We start from the raw sequence: 12,718 nt of genomic DNA, 5'->3' as shown, positions 1-12,718 counted from the left end.
AGGTTGCAATTTTATAAGCCATTTATAAAAGTTACAGGGCAGCATGACCCAAGCTCAGAGAATTTCAGGTTTCTGTTGAAAGAACCAAATTACAATAGATATTTTAATTTAAAATAAGCAAAGAAGTTGTTATTTGGCAACACAGGGTATAGGCCTGATCTTAGCCACTGGATTCAAGGCCTCTCAGATTCCTGTGAAAATATAAGCCCATGTCCCTAGCCTTAGTAGTGCTAGCTGCAACTCGGTTTCCTGTGTACTCATTCTACTGGGCCACTGACGAACTGCACAAAGCCTTTTTTAAAATCTGTCTCTGCTTCAGTTTCTTTCATGTGAAATGGGGATAATAATCATGACTACTTCATGGGCTTGTTGTAAAGACTAGATGAGATAATACATATTGAGCCCTTAAAACACAGCCTAGCACACACAAAACCCACCATAAAAATCAGCTATTGTAATTTGTTGTGGTAGATATTATTGCAGAGGTTTATCGTGTCATCTGAAACTCCCTTAACTCCAGATTCCAAACAACTAATTCCTCTTTTCTTGCAGCTGTATGCATACCAGCTAACCTCTGATACAAATTCCAGCATGAAAGTTTCATTTCTTCAGAGGGTCCCCAATTCCTCTGCATTGGTGATGGCCCTAAATTTCCTTAGAAATCCAGTAAAATCATCATTCTTGTTCACCTCTCTGCTACTTGCTCTGTCCTTTTTTTTTCCTCTACAAAACTAATTTATTTTGTCATTGTCTATGATCCTGAAAGTCCCTAAATTCAACAGTCAGATTTTGCAACCTAGGAGAAACTTTTCCACAACATAAGCATGTCTGCATTCATTGGCCAGCTGAGTCCACCAGCAACTGTACCCTTACTTTCCATGGCTGCTTTTGTGTGGGCTTATCTGTAAGCCCAGCATCGAGGCCTGTACCCACACTGCTGTGGATGCCTGCAGGGGAATAGTCACCAAAGATCGACTCTGACGAACAGCTTGCTACAGCTCTAATGGTGAGACATATAAAATGCATCATACATTAAATTTAATGTTGCCTCATTAGTCTTAATTAGATTCCTGCATTACACCAGGATTATGGTTTCTCCATGTTTATGTTTTCTCCTAAAAACAAGTCTACTTCAGATAACACTTTTTAAACCTTTGAATAAAAATGTCCAGTAATGGATTAATGTCAACAATATTCTTAATCTTAGAAAAATAATCTTAAAAGAAAGGCAAACTAAATTATCAAATTTCTAGGGAGTTTCATGTCATGCATTAAGCCTATAAGAAAAGTCCTGAAATTTTACTTCTTTATTTTACTCAGGAATAAACTTTAAAACGGCAAACATTTGTTCACTAAGAAAAGTAATTGGCTTATTATTTCCTTTATTCTCCTTTCTATCATTATGCATAATATGTGATATGTTTTTTCAATAAAAGAATAGTTGCTTCCCTCCTCCTCTCCCTGTTTCATAGTTTAGCTTCTCCTTTTATTGGCATCTACTCTGAAGACATATCACATTTAGTATCATCATAACTATTAAAGAAGAAAGGGACTTGAGAAGCCATGGAGTGAAAACATTTTTGAATAATAAGGAAATTGAGGTCCAGAGGTTTTAGAGACTGGTGGAGGTCCTGTAGGTAAGATGTTAGATCTATGACCCAAAGCCAGGTTTTCTGGCCCACATTTCATCACGTATCTGATGACCCCACGTGTGAATATATTTTCACAATGCGAGAATATATTCTGCTGTCATGGTCCAAATGCATCCTGCAATGCTGGCCTCCCAATCCCTCAGTCTGATTAATATCTTTACGCAATTTACATATATGAACAGACCCTGAAATACCTGTTGCTTGGCTGCAGTTTTATGAATCATCACACACTCATTTAAAAGAAAAAAAAAAAAGTCAAAGAAAATGCAATGTAAATCATGTCTGTTAAGAAGGATTCTTCAGTTCTCTGTCACTAGATAATGAAAGGGTAGGTAATGTACAAGTCCTGAAAGGGTACATCTCCTTCCTACTTAGGTGCTAGTAATTTAAGGATTATAATAGATACTAAACAATAGATTAAAAGGAATTCAGTCCTGCTACAGATTCAGAACTCACCACTTCCTCCTCTTGTTAGAAAAGGACAGAAATATTTCTTATCTCATTCTTCTCCTTGTCTCTTTGGGTTTCCCACTGTCCTGCAGCGATTGCTGTGACACGCCCAATGCCCCTGTATAGCAAAGTCTCATCTGGGAGGAAAATATCAAGTGAGGAAAATATCAAAATTTAGGAGCCAAAGAAAAAGACAGCTACAGAGTGAAGAGGAGAGTAGAAGTTAGAACCAAACAATATTCTTGTGCAATTTGGAAACTCCAACTTAGCATGGAAACCACTTTAAATTTGCCAGCCCCATGAAACTGTGACAGTGAGGAACAGATATCTATGGGGAAAACTGGAAGCTTGGAAAAGTCCAGTGAACACTGTTAGGTCAAAGCACATTTTAGTCCAAATAGCTTTTGGGCAATATTCATATATTCATTTCTGTAATCTATCTATTTTGGAAATAAAGACCTAGTTGCAAAACTAGCAAAGAAATCTATGTGTTCACCTAGGTATTACATGTATTTCTCACAAGCGATTTTCCAACATCTTATGATAACGAGCCGTTTATTTAATGACCCCTTGTCACAGCTCCGTGGATACTTATTCTAAACCTCTGAGTTCCTAAAAAATTTTAGAACAACTTCCAAATTAATTCCAACAATGTGCAAGTTAGAGAAACAAATCATATTTTGGTGAATAAAAACTGCTGATTATACAATGGAATATTTAGATAAAGTAATATCTGAATGTTTTCTGAAATATAGAAAGAAATGTAAAGAAGATAACATATGTGACATAATTGCTCATGACTTTGAATTCTGTAGTTCATGACATAATCACAGCATTTTTATTGTGCATATTCTAGAGGAATACAAGCTTTAAAAGATTAAGCATTAACAAAAGTGAGATACCACCTCACACCTATTAGAATGGCCATAGTCCAAAACTGACAACAGCAAATGCATTGAGGATGTGGAGCAATAGGAATTCCATTCATTCCTGGTGGGAATGCAAAATGGTACAGCCACTTTGGAAAACAGTTTGGCAGTTTTTTACAAAACTAAATATATTCTTGCCATAGAATCCAGAAATCACATTCGTTGGTATTTACTCAAAGTTAAAAACCTATGTCCACACACACAAAAAACCTGCAAATGGATATTTATAGAAGCTTTAATCATAATTGCCAAAACTTAGAAGCAAACAAGATGTCCTTCAGAAGGTGAATGAATAAATGAACTGATACATCCAGAAAATGGAATATTATTCAGCACTAAAAATAAATGAGCTATCAAGCCATGAAAAGACATGAAGGAAACATAACTGTATGTTACTAAGTAAAAGAAGACAATATGAAAAGGCTGCATACTTCATGATTCCAATTATATGACATTCTGGAAAAGGCAAAACTGTGGAGACAGTAAAAAGGTCAGTGGTTACCAAGGGTTGAGGGGAGGAAAGGGATGAACAGGTAGAACAAAGAGGATTTTTATGTTGAACTCATGTAATTTTGTATTTGTCCAAACGAATAGAATGTACAACACCAACACCAACAGTGAACCCTAATATGAATTATGCACTTTGGGTGGAGATGTTCTCTAGTGGGAGATGTTCACAATGAGGAAGTATGCCAGTGCTGGGGGGAGAGGGTACATGAGAAATCTCTGTACCTTCTGCTCAATTTTGCTGTGAACCTAAAACTGCTCTGAAAAAATCAAGTCTTTAAAAATAGGTTAAGCATTAAATACACACACACACACACACACACACAAAAAAAAAAGTCCTGTGAACTTTTAACAAATTTATACTGGGAAAACCAATTCTGTAGTCATGTAAAATGAAATGGACAGTAGCTTCTACTATTAAACTTTTGGGTTAGTAGTAAGCTATCAAACCACCCACGAAATGTCAAAATATTCTGTACAGCTCAGATTTAGAGATGTATGACTCTCTGTGATTTATGGAAACATTATTTATAATGTATTTTCTGTTCATCTCTGTCCAGTGCTGCACCTTTTATAAACCTACTGATTAATATCAAACAGTGAACAAATCTGACAAGCAGGATTTCCAATCTAACAAAACTGTTTATAGTGTGAATGAAAAAAGCACACCATTTCCAGGCAGTGTGCTTAATAATAAAATTCTGTTGTACTTAAGTGGTGAAGGGATTACTTAACTGTCAAAGTTTCTCTAACTGTTAAGAGTAGCTGCATTAAAGACTTGCTATTCAGAAGCACAAGCAGAATATTTCATGCCAGTTTATTCATCATTATCATATTTCTATATTTAAATATAAGACCAGTGATGTGTATAACAATAAAATAAATTCAACTATTTGAAATTAACTCACTCTAAGGTATTTTTATGGTAGAGAATAAACAAAAAGTCTTACTTATTTTCTTATATAAATTTAAATTAACTTTTTACAAATATTAAGTAATTTTTGTCGAAAGATATCTGCATACCAGTCGAAGGTATACCTGTTTCCCAATGTTCATCGCAGCCCTCTTTACAATAGCCAAGAGTTGGAACCAGCCCAAATGCCCATCATCAGATGAGTGGATATGGAAAATGTGGTACATCTACACAATGGAATACTACTCAGCTATAAAAATGAATGAAATACTGCCATTTGCAACAACATGGATGGACCTTGAGAGAATTATATTAAGTGAAACAAGTCAGGCACAGAAAGAGAAATACCACATGTTCTCACTTATTGGTGGGAGCTAAAAATTAATATATAAATTCACACACACACACACACACACACACACACAAACTGGGGGGGGGAAGAAGATATAACAACTACAATTATTTGAAGTTGATACGACAAGCAAACAGAAAGGACATTGTTGGGGGGGATGGGGGGAGGGAGAAGGGAGGGAGGTTTTGGTGATGGGGAGCAATAATCAGCCACAATGTATATTGACAAAATAAAATTTAAAAAAAAAAAAAAAAAAAAGAAAGAAAGATATCTGCATACCCACATTCACCGCAGCATTATTCACAATAGCCAAGATATGTAAACAACCTAAGTGTCCACTGATGAATGAATGGGTAAGAAAATGCAGTGTGTGTGTGTGTATATATATACATATGTATGTATATGTATATGTATGTGTATATGTATATGTATATATATGTGTATATATATATAGTGTATATATATATATACACACACACAATAGAATACTATTCAGCCTTAAAACAGAAGAAAATGCTGCCATTTGCAACAACATGGATGAAACTGGAAGACATTAATCTATGTGAAATAAGCCTGACCCAGAAAAAAAAAACAAAAGTTTATGATCTCACTTACATGTGGAATCTACAAAAGTTGAGTTCATAAAAACAGAGAGTAAAATGGTGATTGCTGAGCGTTAGAATTGGGGGCAGGGAGGTGGAAATAGAGAGATGTTGGTCAAAGGGTCCAAAAGTTCAGATCTAGTGGATAAAGAAGTTCTGGAGATCTAATGTATAGTATGGTGATTGTAGTTAATAATACTGTGTCATATACTTAAAATTTGCTGAGAGTTGATCTTAAGTGTTCTCAACACACACCAAAAAATCATAACTATATGAGGTTATGGATATGTTAATTAGCTTAATTGTGGTAATCACTTTACAATGTACACATGTATTGAAACGTCACATTTTATACCTTAAATATATATAATTTTTACTTGTCAAGTTTACCTCAATAAAGCTAAAAAAAAATGAAAATATATGTTCTTTATTTTGATTTTAAATACCTCAAATACTTTAATAGATTGTAAAATGTTTTTCATCAATTTTTATACACCAAGAAAATATATATATTATTATGAATTATATTTGAACATTTCTTCAGAAAAAGAATAATTATATTATGAACCTCAAAACTTTGGCAAGATATTTTGCAAAATCTTTTCTTTAATTTTGACAATCATGACCATTCTATGTCTTTGATTTCATTGACAGAATTATAAGACTACACGTACAGAAAGATTTTAACTTCATAATCATTAAGAATATTGAAACAGTAACAAATAAAATAATTTATATTACTAAAATCAATTATTCTAAATAGGCCAATTGGATAGAAGAATGAAGAGTTTAACAAAACTAGGCTAGTTTTTTAAAAAACTATAGATTTCCCAAAACAATAAGAAAAAAATTTACCCAATTATTAGCTATATTCAACATGCTGTGCAATTGATCAGGAAAAAAAATTCAGACTTATCCCTCTTACATAAGTCAGTGTGTGCACTCTTTAATTATTATTCCCATTTCTCCCACCTCCATCCTCTGGTAACCACCATTCTACTCTCTGCTTCTATGAGTTCAATTGTTTTAGATTTCACATGTAAGTGAGAACATGCAGTGTTTGTCATTCTGTATTTGGCTTATTTCACTTACCATAATGTTCTCCAATTTCATCCACGTAGTTGCACATGACAGAATTTATTCCTTCTTTAAGGCTGAATAGTATTCCATTGTCTACATATACTATGTTTTCTTTATTCATTCATCCCTTGATAGATACTTAGGTTGATTCCATAACTTGGATATTGTGAATAGTGCTATAATGAACATGGGACATGCAGACATCTCTTCAACATAAGTATTTTAAATATTTTGGGTAGATACACAGAAGTGGGATTGCTAGATCACATGGTAATTTTATTTTTAGTTTTTCAAGGAGACTCCATACTATTTTACATAATGGTTGTACTAATTACATTCCCACCAACAGTGCACAAGGGTGCTTTTTTCTCTACATCCTTGCCAACACTTGTTGTCTTATATCTTTTTAATAACAGCCATTCTAACATGTGTGAGGTGATATCTTATGGTTTTAATTTGCATCTCTGTAATGATTAGTGATGTTGAGCATCTTTTTATGTATCTGTTAGCCATTTCATGTGTCTTCTTTTGAGATATGTCTATCAAGTCCCTTGCCCATGTCTTAGATAATTTGTTTTCTTTCTATAGAGTTGTTTGCATTCCTTATATATTTTGGATATAAATACCTTATCAGATATAAGGCTTGCAAATATTTTCTCCCAATTCATAGGTTGACTCTTTCCTTTGATAATTGTTTCCTTTGATGTACAAAAGCTTCTCATTTTGATGTAATCTCATTTGTCTATCTTTGCTTTTGTTGCCTGTGCTTTTGGAGTCAAATCTAACACATCATTGCCCAGACCAATATTGTATAGATTTTCCCCCATGTTTTCTTCTAGTATTTTTACAGTTTCGGTTTTATGTTTAAGTCTTTAATCCATTTTGAATTGATTTTCTATATGGTGTGAGATAGGAATCCAATTTCATTCTTTTGCATGTGGATATCCAGTTTTCCCAACACCACTTATTGAAGACACTGAACACTTTAAATCAACTATATTAAATATGCTCAAAGAGTTAAAGGAACCATTGAAAAATAACTAAATGAAACCAGGAAAATGATGTCTCAATGTATGGAGAGTATCAGTAAATTGATAGAGACCATAAAAATAGTCCAAATAGAAATTCTAGAGCTGAAAAATACAATAGCTGAAAGGAAATAGTCACCAGAGGGGCTCAACACATATTCGAGCAGGAAGAATTACTGAACTTGTACATATGTCAATTGAAATTATCCAGTTTTAGGAGCAGAAAGAAAAAAGAATGAAGAAAAATGATCAGATCCTAAAATATCAATGAGGTACCATGAAGTACATCAACGTATTCAATACAGGAGTCTCAGAAGGAGAGGAGAGAAATAAAGAACCGAAAAAATATTTGAAGAAATAATGGTTGAAACATTCCCAATTTGAAGGAAAACATGAATCTACACTTCCAAGAAGTGCTATCAACTCCAAATAAGAGAAATTCAGAGATCTAAACACCGAGACACATTATAACAAACTATTTAAAAACAGAAATACTTGAAAGCAGCAAGACAGATATACAGCTGACCCTTAAACAACATGGGACTTAGAGGTACTTGCCCCTCACATAGTCAAAAATCTGCATATAAATTTAGACTCCCCAAAAACTTAACTAATAACTACTACTTAGTAACTACTTAAGTAGGTTACATAAATGGTAGTTCAGTAATACTTAACTACTAATAGCCTACTGTTAGGTAGACTACTTAATTGTGTAAAAATTTTCCAACATATTTATTGAAAAAAAACTTCACATGTAAGTGGATCATGCTGTTCAAACACCTGTGGTTCAAAGGTCAACTGCACTGCATTCTCATTGAAGAGATCTTCAATAACATTAATAGTTAATCTCACATCAGAAACTACAGAGGCTAGAAGACAAGGGGATGACATATTTACAGTGTTGAAAGAAAAAAAATCTATCAAACAGGAATTCTATGTCAAGCAAAATAATTCAAAAATGAGGGAGAAATTAAGACATTCCCAGATAAAAAGAAGTTAAAGCAGTTTATCATGAGTAGATATTTGCTACAATGAATGCTAAAGGGAGACTTTAAAGCTGAAATTAAGGAACATTAGACAAAAACTCAAAACCACACAAAGTAAAAGCATCAGGAAATATAACTATGTGGGTAAATATAAAACACAGTATTATATTTTTGTTTTGTAACGCTGCCATTTTTAATATACAACTTAAAAGAAAAATGTATAAAACAATAATTACAAATCTATGTTGATAGACTACAGTGTAACAGATATAATTTATGACAGCAACACCATAAAAGGGTTGGGGATAGAACTGTATAGAAACAGATTTTGTATACTATTGTAGCTCAGTTGGTATCAATTCAAACAGGTTGTTATACATTTAGGGTGTTTATTGTAATCACAAGTGTAACCACTAAAAACATAACAAAAATAAACACAGAAGAGGAAGTCAGGAGAGACTCAAAATATTACACAAGAAAAATCAAATAAATAGAAAAGAAAGTAGTGATGAAGGAATTGAGGAACAAAAATGATATGACATGTAGAAAACAAAAAGTAAATGGCAGAAGTACGTCCTTCCTTATAAGTAATCACTTTAAATGTAAATGGATAAACTCACCAATTAAAAGGCAGAGACTGATATAATAGGTTTTAAAACGAGTATGATCCAACTATCTGCTGCTTATAAGAGGCCCACTTTAAATCCAAAGATAACAGTAGGTTGAAAGTGATAAGATGGAAAAAGATATTCAATACAAGTAATAATCAAAAGAAAGATGGGCGGCTATGCTAATATCAAACAAAATAGACTTTAAGTCATACAGTGTGACAAGAGACAAAGACTTTACATATTTATGAAAATGTCAATACATCAAAAATTTAAAACAACTGTGGGCATTGCTAGAATACAGCAGAATTCACGAGACCTGCATTTCTGTATTTAAAATACAACATTATCTACTTCTTTCCTGGGATGACCCCAAAAGTGTCAAACTAAACAACTTAGGAATATTTTCTATCTGTGCAATTCTGGCAAAGGAAGGCCATTTATAGTAACAACATCTCTGTTTTGGTTTTTTGTTTGTTTTGTTTTTTGAGTCTCAAGTCCCAATTCATTCCACAGGCAGAAGCATCACCTGGCCCCACATAATCCTCTAGCCTAGAAGATTACCTGTTGAATTGGTAAATTCATCCAAAAGAGCAGATTGACTTTGAAAATCTAGGTTTTCTTTAATTCATAATTTTTCTGATTGGTTTAAAATTGTTCCAAGTGGGAAATGCATCATGACATTTGTCACATTGACTAATTGTGATCTTTACACACTTATATTGCATTAATAACCATAGAACTAACCCACATACAAATTTTGAGTATCATCAGTCCAGTAAGTCATTTTATACATATTTTTAGAATCCTGACAAGTGGATTAATCTGAATCAAATATATATATAAAGTGGAGGATATAATTTAATTTTTGAAAAGTTTCATCTCAGGTGAATTGCCAATTGAAAAAATAACTAAGTGAAAATTATTCTCAGTGAAGCCTGTCTTCAGTTAAGTTTTGAAATTTGCTTCATTGTTCCTTGTTATTTTTAATAGATACGTAAATGTTATATCATTGGTTTTCTTCAAACTTCTCAGACAAGTTACCTTAAATTTTGTTTAATTGTTTTTTCTCTTTAAGCATACTCATAAAAAGTTTTTATTGATAACTAAAATCAACCAATAAACTAAAACTAATAAAAACCAAATCAAAAAAAAAAACCCTCACATTCCTTTAGTAATATTATGACCTACATTTAGAAAGGAAACCTATGCTCTTTAGTTCTAATTCCCAAAAGTCTAGACTCTCTTCTCCATTTCAATAGACTATATACACGTGGCATTTTAGTCTTCCAGGTTCAGGGGTTTGCAAATGACATGTCTTGGTTAGTTCTTATGCTTATCTTAAGCAATCTCGGTTTTATAACATTGAACAACTCAGGAGTATTGACTATATAGCCAAAACTACATGAAAATCATATAATGTGTGTCAGGATTGGGGCAGGGAGAACAAAAACTGATAAGAAGACATTTGTATGTATCTTTGTTGTGGTCTTTTCACAGCTCTAATCAAATTATCAATTCTTCTCTAGAATGAGTAACTGCTGGGCCCAGCCCACATGTCACTTCTGCAGGTATAAAACATTTGTGAACCCTAGGGAGAAAAAGTGATTATGGCAAGCTGGTTGTCCAGGAGTAAGAGAGGCCAAGAGTTGCTGACTTGAATTTTCCCTACCACTGAGACTAGGAGTCCAAACTTCTGCTGTAGAGAAGACTAGGAATGAAAAGGCTTTCTTTTGCTTCCCTGAGGAGACCAGCATTCACCAGCAAAACACGGTAGTCTTGCAGATGTGGACCACAAATCTTTCCATCACCTGAGAGGTTTCCATAGCACAAGGAAGCCAGAAATTAAGCTGGCTCCAAAGAATGAGATGAGCAATGATCTGGCAAAGAAATGCGCTTCAGAAACCAACAGCTAGAAGGAGAAAGCACTACACCCAGAATAGGCAGCTCCTTGTAAAACAGAACAGCATGTAGAGACTGATGACTTCACCTACCACAAAACAAATGGTAAGTGCACATAAAATTATTCAATTAAAACATTAGGGATAAAACAACCCAATTAGAATCATGTTTATTGAATTTTTAAATTCAACACAAAACTTGAAGGCAAGTATATTACTGGTGAGATTTGAATAAGTGTCCTGAGAGATTAAGAAGAAGAAATAGCTCAAAACACAGAAACCATAAAGAAAAAGCTAACAAAGTCTGAGGACTTCCCCAGAAGGTATAAGATACAAATAATGCTTTACAAAATAATTCTATATAAAGATTTAAGTGTAATGTATGAAATAAAAATTATTTTAAACGTTAGAAAATCATTTATTTTACCCAGTGTTCGGCCAAAAGTTTAAAAAGGAAAAAAAAATTGAAAGACTTGACTGTGCAAATTTATTTTAAATTGTATGGCAAAAGATAGCATAAAAAAAGTCATCACTCACATGTTAGAGTTGGAAAAATATCTGCAAAGAATATGAAAGATAGTTGGCAGATAGCCATAATGTAGCAATCATAAACTGATGAGAAAAATCTTAAGAACCCTGTATGTAGTAGTTATCTATTGCTGTGTAGCAATGCAGTTTTGTCTCCAAAACTTGGGAGATTAAAATAATGAACATCTATTTTCTCACAATTTCTGTGTGTCAGGCATCCAGGAGTGTCTCAACTAGGCTCTTCTTGTTCTAGATCTGTCGTAAAGTTGCAGTCAAGCTGCCGTCCACTTCAGACTCATAGGTCTCAGTGAGGAGAGGAGATCTACTCCCAAGCTCACTCCCATGTGTTTTGGTGGGCTTCATTCTCTCCTCATACAGTTCTCTCCACACAACCGCCTCATGACATTGTAGCTGGCTTCTCACAAGGTGAATAATACAAAGTGAGCAAGAGAGAACACCCTAGAAGCAATCTACCCTTTGGGCGAGACATCCCATCATGTCTATATTCTATTTGTTTGAAGCTAGTAACTTGTATTAGTCCTTTTCTGTTGCTTATAACAAAATACCTGGAACTAGGTGAATTATAAGAAAATGAAATTTATTGCTTACAGTCTTGGAGGCTAGGAAGTCCAAAGTCCAAGGAATACATTTGTAAAGGCCTTGGTGGCAACAGTGACCCAGGGGACTCACCTGGCAGAAAATGGTGGAGGACAGAGATTAAGGCCCTCATGAACTCTCCTTTTAAAGCCCTCAGAACCATGTCCCTGACTACTATCATTAATCCATTCACTAAAGCATGGTCCTACAGTCCAATTGCCTCTCCAAAGCCTCACTCTTCAATCACTGCAATAGAATTTTCCACCTTCAACAATCACAGTGGGGATTTAAGCTTCAATAAAGTTGGGAGGGCATCAAATCTACAGCATAACTAAATCCAGCCTACAATTAGAGGGAGAAGTTTACACAAGGGCCTGAGTGTCAGGAGGCAGGGATAATTGAGGCCATCTTAGAGGCTACCACCATACTACCCCCACATTATGGGAAGACAGACAAAGGACATTAGTAGGCAATTTATAGAACAGTGGATCCAAATAGCTAATATATGTGTGTGTGTATGTATATGATTTCCAAACTGCTAATTGATGAAATACAAATTAAAGTAAGTATTGAAGAGTGAGAGGG

The sequence above is a fragment of the Cynocephalus volans genome, chromosome 1 (assembly GCF_027409185.1).
Source record: "Cynocephalus volans isolate mCynVol1 chromosome 1, mCynVol1.pri, whole genome shotgun sequence".
In the NCBI taxonomy this organism is placed as follows: domain Eukaryota; kingdom Metazoa; phylum Chordata; class Mammalia; order Dermoptera; family Cynocephalidae; genus Cynocephalus; species Cynocephalus volans.
Note: the sequence above shows the minus strand (reverse complement) of the source record.